At 40.1% G+C, this 7,131-nt stretch overlaps 1 non-coding gene across 1 annotated transcript; it reads right to left on the minus strand.

The window, feature by feature from the left end:
- Positions 1–2,976: 2,976 nt before the first annotated feature.
- trnar-acg (transfer RNA arginine (anticodon ACG)) lies at positions 2,977–3,049 on the minus strand. The gene has a single exon. It is a non-coding gene; the product is annotated as a tRNA-Arg (tRNA).
- Between the last annotated feature and the right edge of the window lie 4,082 nt (positions 3,050–7,131).

The raw sequence follows: 7,131 nt of genomic DNA on the forward strand, positions 1-7,131 counted from the left end.
GAATTTTCCCAGATTGTGTCTTAACGCGATCACAAAGTCACAAGCTGAAGCAGGACAAATCAAAAGGCACGGATATGGAAGCTGAAATATGATTACAAATTTTTTTTGTCAGGTAGGTGGGACACAGCAGGGGACAAACGTTAAAAATGCAAGTATATTCAGCTCTACTATGCTACTGAGTTACAACAGAATGATGAATAATTAAAGCAGTTAGATCAGAAGAAATGTACTTGGAAGGAGAGTGAATGCATCCCCGTGTGATATTACTTAGCAAATGATATGTTAAGGAGGAAGTGGAGAGCAACACATATTCAAGCAAGTGAGAAATGGGCAGAATTTATTTTTCCAGTAGGGTACAGAAAAGTGGTGCTGCGAGTGCCGCATGTGCCACAAATTGGAGGGTACGTAGGCGTGATGAAAACGGAGGCTAAAATACAAAGACATTTTTACGGCCTGGATTGCAGGTGAATGCATTTGAATTTTGCCAGACGTGTCATACATTTCAACTAGTAGGAAAACCATGGGAAATAATAAAGCCTGCACTTTTAATATCTATCCCAGCGTTCGACGAATCTTTCTTAAGTGTCTTCATTCATTGTGAAGTTTTCCTACATCCAATAAAAGATGGGAATAAGCAGTAATTAACAGAAAAAGGATGTATTGAGGAGATTTCCAAATGTTGTTCAATCATGCAATATGACAGCTAAAAGGATAGTGGACGAATTACGGTTTTTTAAAAAACTAGATTAAGACTACCATCAGAGATACAATTAGCTCAAGGGTCAAACTTCACGTCCAAACTTTTCATCGAGTGTTTAGATAGCTTGGAAATAAAACGATTCAAATCTACTGTGTACAATCCGGAATCACAGGGTGCATTGGAAAGGTGACATCAATTATTAAAGACTATATTGAGGTTTTATGGTTCAGAGTAGCCAGATTATTTCCATAAGGGAGTTGCGTCAGTGCTGTTTGCGATCTGAGATGTACCAAAAGAATCCACCAAACTAAGTCCATCTGAAACCAGTTTTGGGCGTAAAGTAAGAGGACCATTAAAATTTATTAAGGAAAACTTAATAAGTCCGATTACAGAGACCACACATTTGGATGATGTGTCAAATTTTAGAGTTGAACGAAATAATGTTGGGAAGTTGTCGAGGCAGTATTTAAAAGTATCGCAGCAAATGGTGAAGCAGGAAGTGTATGAGAAATCAAAGAATCACAATTTTGCCGCTGGGTCTAATGCAATTATTTAAAATTCATTAATCGGTAAAACTTTAAAGCAAGGTTTAAAAGACCTTATCAAATTGAGAGGAAATTGAGTGAGGTTAGCTACTTGAGTGGGACTCCAGTCATGAAGGAATCTCACAGAATGTGATGGGAATATGCTCTAACTGTATTTTGGCAGAGAACGAACGCAAGAGGAGAATGTGTTTTTGACTACGACACACTGGGAAGAACCAATGTCAGGGAATTCTGCATTGGAAGTTCCTGAAATAAAATAGGACAATGCAAAAGTTGTCCAAAACGTTATTCAGTTATCTTCCAGAAGAAAATCGAAAGAGTTATTACTCTTGCATGGGGAGATCTGCTGAAATATACTGGGAATTAATAATCTAATTGTAGATGATGTAAATATAGGAGATGCTGTTCAGACTCTGTAACATCCTTGCAGGCATAACCTTTTAAAGTTGTACAAGTTCATAAGGAGATATCACGTATGCACCAATATGGCATAACCGAAGTGAGTTTCAATGAATAGAGTTCACCTATCATCATGGTGCCAAACCCAGAAAAGACCCAACAGTTATGTGTGGACTACCACAAATCAATGTTGTTAGAAAGACTGATGCGTATACATATCTGCAGTTGGAGGTCTGTGTGGAAAAGATTGGAGGAGCAACTTGCATTTCTTAGTTGGACTTCCTCAAAGGTTACTGGTAGTGAACTTTGACAGAAAGATCAAAGGCAAATTTGTAACGCCAACTGGCCTGCAGAAATTTAAAGTAATGCCGTTTGTCCGAAAAACACTTCAGCCACATTTCAGAGGTGAACTGACAGGGTAATTGCCGAATACGCAACAGATTGGTGTATATTGTGCCTGGTGACTTTCAAACTCTCGTGGATTGAATATTTACAGCATTTAACGGGCTTTTTTGATCGAATTCGGAAGTCAAACTGGTTTGTAAACCTAGCTGAAAGTGAATCTGCCAAAGCCAAAGTCACCTTCCTGGGAAACGTCGTTGAACACGGACAAATAGCCCCAGGGGATGCGAAATCGAAAGTTACAGGGGACTTTTACACATTGTTGACGAAAAGAGCAGTACTACGGTTCCCCTCATTGAGTGGCTTTTACTGAAAGTTTGTGCTGAATGTTTGCAGTGGGACTATTCTATTCACCGAACGGTTAAAAACAGGCAATAAATTTCAGTGAACACAAGACTTTTACAATGTTGTTTTTCTCAGAGCAGAGCTGATTGTGAGGAGACATGATTGACGTGTACGAAATAATGAGGAGCAAGGAATTACAGATTGAAGGAAACATTTGCTCTTGATCGATCACCAGGGTTGGTAGATTTCAGATAAGATGCAGAAAGCTTTGAATAGACTGGTAGGAAAACATTATCAGTCAGCGGGTAGGAGACTCGAGAACTCACACTCTATAAAGATCAGTTGGACAGTTAACCCTTCATTCTTCTCTGATTCCACTGGCCAAAGAGTTTCGAAAAATGCTCAAAGCAGAGCATCACCGCGAGCAACAGTTATTCGATCGGTGGCTTTATGAAATGGAAAGGTGCCCATAAGTCACCCGCGCGACTATTCGGCTTCCCTCCTGTGATGACGCTGGCGCATTGATTCTCATGTTCTCGGGGGCATTTAATGAAGGCATTCTCGTTCCTGCAGATGAGGAGCTCACACCTTATTTCGGCTTTTGAAAAATCAATTTTTAAGCGGGATTAAAATCTGCCCTGCCGGCGAGCCAGGTAGGATTCGAACCTACAGTCTCCTGATTCGTAGTCAGGCGCGTTATCCATTGCACCACTGGCCCGATGCACAGCCTTAACAGCCGTGATGCTAATACGGACACGGTTAATAGCAGTCATGTTCACCAGTTGAACAAGCAATAAAGATAATCACTGTCACTGCTTCAGTCTAATTTTCATCACCTTTCAAAGCAACGAATTTTCCAAAAAAAAACACACATATCTCCTCATGAAGTTTCCATTCACACTCTGTCTGCTTAGTCATTTAATGGAATGTGATGTGATGAATTTCGAATCCACTTCTTCAGCATATCTGACGTGAATGTGAGCCTAATCACCACATTGTATATACCAGTTAATTTTCAGAGGTTTCGAGTACAGTAGCGACTTTTGCGAATATGCAGGAAAGTGAATACTGTGAACCGAGCAAAAAAATCCCTTCATGGAAATTAACCCAGTGCAAAGTCAAACATATGAGGACGGCAGATGACGTAAACATTCCTCTGCATCACTCTGCACAGATGCTTCTCCAAGAATTGACTCTTTGCAGAATTCTTCTTTGTAATTTTGACTGTCCCGGTTGTAGATATTCTTTCAATCCACAAACAAGTATCCTGCTGAAAACTACTGACTTAAGAATAAAATAGTTGAGTATTGCAGTGCAGTGGGTCCATGGTAAACAAATGGAGATGAGGCTCCACGGAAGGAAAGCTCTATAAATAGGGAGGTGCAGGACAGTGCATTATCTTTCCTGCGATTTCCCGGGACATTTGTCTAAGCTGGACCAGGTGTCAGGTATGAAACCAGTTTGTTTCAAAATTGAGGTGGTCACTGAACTGTGTCCCCTCCTTCAATATACTGTGTAGTCTGACAACAGTGACAGGACTGTGCTAATGCTCACCATAAATTAAACTGGATTAATTCTGGAACTTTCCAGGCAGGGGTGAGTAACATATCCATCATCACCGGAGTGCAGTCCTCCGGTATATTCACTGGCTGACAGCACCCATCTGTCCGCTGAGAGCAATATATTGTGCCTATCTCCCTGAGAAAGATACAGAAAGAAACTTCCAGGAATACAAGGAAACAGAGTGACTGGTGAAAATGAGGAACAGCAGGAAATTAGAATTAATAAAAGGTGTGTCTTTCAAAATCTCATTGAATTTAAGGTTGGTATATTGCTGCATCTGATGAACTACATCACCGAATATTGAGGAGGTGGCAGTAGAGCTAGTGAAAGAATTACTGATTATTCCTCAAAGCTGTTTAGATTCTGGAAAGGATTCTCCAGACTTGAAAGCAGCTATTGTAAACCTAAATATTTAAAAGAGGACGGAGAGAGCAAACAGCAAACTAAACAGTGGTTAGCTTGATGTCAGCTGTGAGAAAAACATTGGAACCTTTTGTGAGGAATGTGACAACTAGACACTTGGAAAATAATGTCATGATTCGGGAGAGTCAATCTAGATTCAGGAAGGGGAAATGATCTTGATCTTTGATAAAACTGCTGGACTTTGTGGAGATTGTCCGTTGTGAAATCGACAATTGAGAACCAGTGGGAATGAAGTATTTGAATTTTCAGCAGACGTTTGACATGGTTGAATACAGCTGAGTGGGGAATGTTAGAGTCCATGGGTAGGTAGGGGTGGAATACACCGAATGTATTAAAATTTGGATAATCGAGAGAATGAAGAGAGTCGGATAATTATCTGGAGTGAAGGCTTTGGGGTATCAGAAGGATCAGTGTTTGGGCAATAGCTCTTCACAAGATATGAAATATTTGAGGTATGAACAACAAATATCATCATTCACATTTATGTTCATTAAATAGTGAGAGGCTGGGAAGTGCTGTTGTTGAAACAGACCTGGATGTGCTTGGTCATCAGTCATAAACAGAATGTTTACGCAATAGGAAGTAAATGATATGTGGCTGGTCATGCAAAATGATTAAAGTACCAGAGTAAATGTATCTTTCCAAATGGTATTGCTTTGTTGAGAAACTGTTTGGTGTATTGTGTACAGGTTGAATCAGCTTTATAAATACTGATCTTGTCAGCGATTCAGTCCAAAGGGGTTTCACCAGACTAAACCCTGGCATGATGTTGAAGAAACAAAATTGCCTTATTAGATCAATTAAAGGAATGCCCAGGCAATTTCACATTTTCTATGTATTGGAGTGCAAATATATCCGCTGTAAATATATTGGCTGGTGCCTGTTCTAGTCGAGGAGAGATCTGCACGGTAACAGCATGTAGGTTGTGGTTTTTGAGGGTGGTGGTGGGAGGTTCAGCCAGTTACAGTATTACAAACGGACAACGCTGCAGAATCATCTAGCCTGCGATAAGAAAACATGCTTCATTCTCCCTCACTACGAACTTCACGAGAGCAATGGGTGATGGGAGATGTGATCAATAGCCAACGGTGCCAACATTCAATACAGTCTAGTAGTTTTTGTGAACTGAAGGAACCATACTGAAAGGGGTTAAATGGAGCTGTTTGTTCAGTGACTGTGAGTGATGCCAGTCTCCATGGATCCTAGTTGTGTCACTGGATGTTTTCCGTCTTCTATTAGTAAGGGGCCTCTTGCAATGGTTTATGCCATTGTAGCAGCAGATGCATCAACTCCAACGCTCAAAGGGACACAGCTACAGAGACAGAAAAAGGAGATTTAAACGTCTGAGAATAGTCTGGAATGATCCATTAATGGATCAGAATCTGAGAACATTAGACTGGAATGCTGCAACAATGGACAGGGGTTTATCCTTGGGTCTTTTCTATTTTTCCAGGTCTTGGTCAACATTACCAGACAGGATATTAGGTGCACTGATGATTATCCAGGCGGGTTACTATCCTATCCTCGCTATTGTTGGTGCTCCTGGTAAGTTTCTTCAGCTCTATCCATTTATTAATCTCTTCAACTATGGCGAACTTCTTTGCTATTTCTGTTATCTATATTTGACAAAGACGAAAACTATTGCCTTCAGTTTCAAATGCAAATTCCATTAATTACCCACAAATTTCAGAGCCGCCCAACTCCCGCCCTAACAAACATCTGGGAACAAGACTGTTCACAATACCGAAGTATCTTTCTTCCCTGAATTCATTTATGTCTCGGTATTCTGTCCATCACCAAACCAACCCACTACCAGCTCGATTATATGCCCAGTCACCATCTTGGCTTCAATGCTGATGCTTAATTAGCCATTATCTATGCCTTGGTAAAGTTCAGACGTTATGGTTCCACCTGTCCTCTAAGCGCTCTTTCAGTTGCAAATATTTCGATCACATCTTTGTTCTTGTCTCTAAAGTAACTTAATGACAGGAACACTCTCTGAGAGCAGTAATGTCGGAAGAAATGTAATTCTGATGCACAGGTTATTACACAGAAAGACACTGTTCCACATCCAACCACAGATGATGCCAGACAGTAAATACACAAGACAGGAATTGGAATAAAAAGCAAGTTTTACTAATAACAACCATTATATCTCCAGCATTTTGTCTATACGTTTATCTATTTCACTGATGTCCTTTGGTAAATAGATCTTGCGTTATTATCTGGTCTGGCTTAAGATTGATGTGAGACCCACAGCAATGTGCTTGGTTCTGTACTGCCTGAAAGAATGACCTCGCAGTAAATGACACTTGGTTAGGTCAAGAAATGCTGCCCCTGTCAGCGATGCAGACATTCCAAGTAATAACAAAATTTAAGGTTATATAAAGCAAAGAATGATGCAACAGATCAGAAACAATAAAGAACGAGAAAGTGGCAGACAAACTCAGCAGATTTGGCAGCCCCCTCGGGTCGAGAGAAAAATAGAATTGGCAATTCGATTCATACATCAGAACTGAACACAGTTGGGAAATAGCGTGATTGATGTTGGTGACACCGACATCTGTTATGAAGGGGAGAAGGACTGATTTGAATAGATGGAAAAAGAGAGAGATAGAGATAAATAAGCAAACAAAGAGATTGTTGATGATCAGCTGGGATGGAAATAAAAACTGAAATTAAACATTACTTACGTTTTTCCTGTTCCCATATTATTGATAATCATGACCATGCAAGGTATATGTCAAAGTCCCTGCTTAAAGTTATTTATGTCTGTTTTTCTCTCTTCCCTGAGTGTGATCATCGTCTTTTATT

Source organism: Chiloscyllium plagiosum, unplaced genomic scaffold (genome assembly GCF_037043375.1).
Source record: "Chiloscyllium plagiosum isolate Xiang-an unplaced genomic scaffold, Cpla_swu_hap1 HiC_scaffold_39, whole genome shotgun sequence".
Classification (NCBI taxonomy): Eukaryota; Metazoa; Chordata; class Chondrichthyes; order Orectolobiformes; family Hemiscylliidae; genus Chiloscyllium; species Chiloscyllium plagiosum.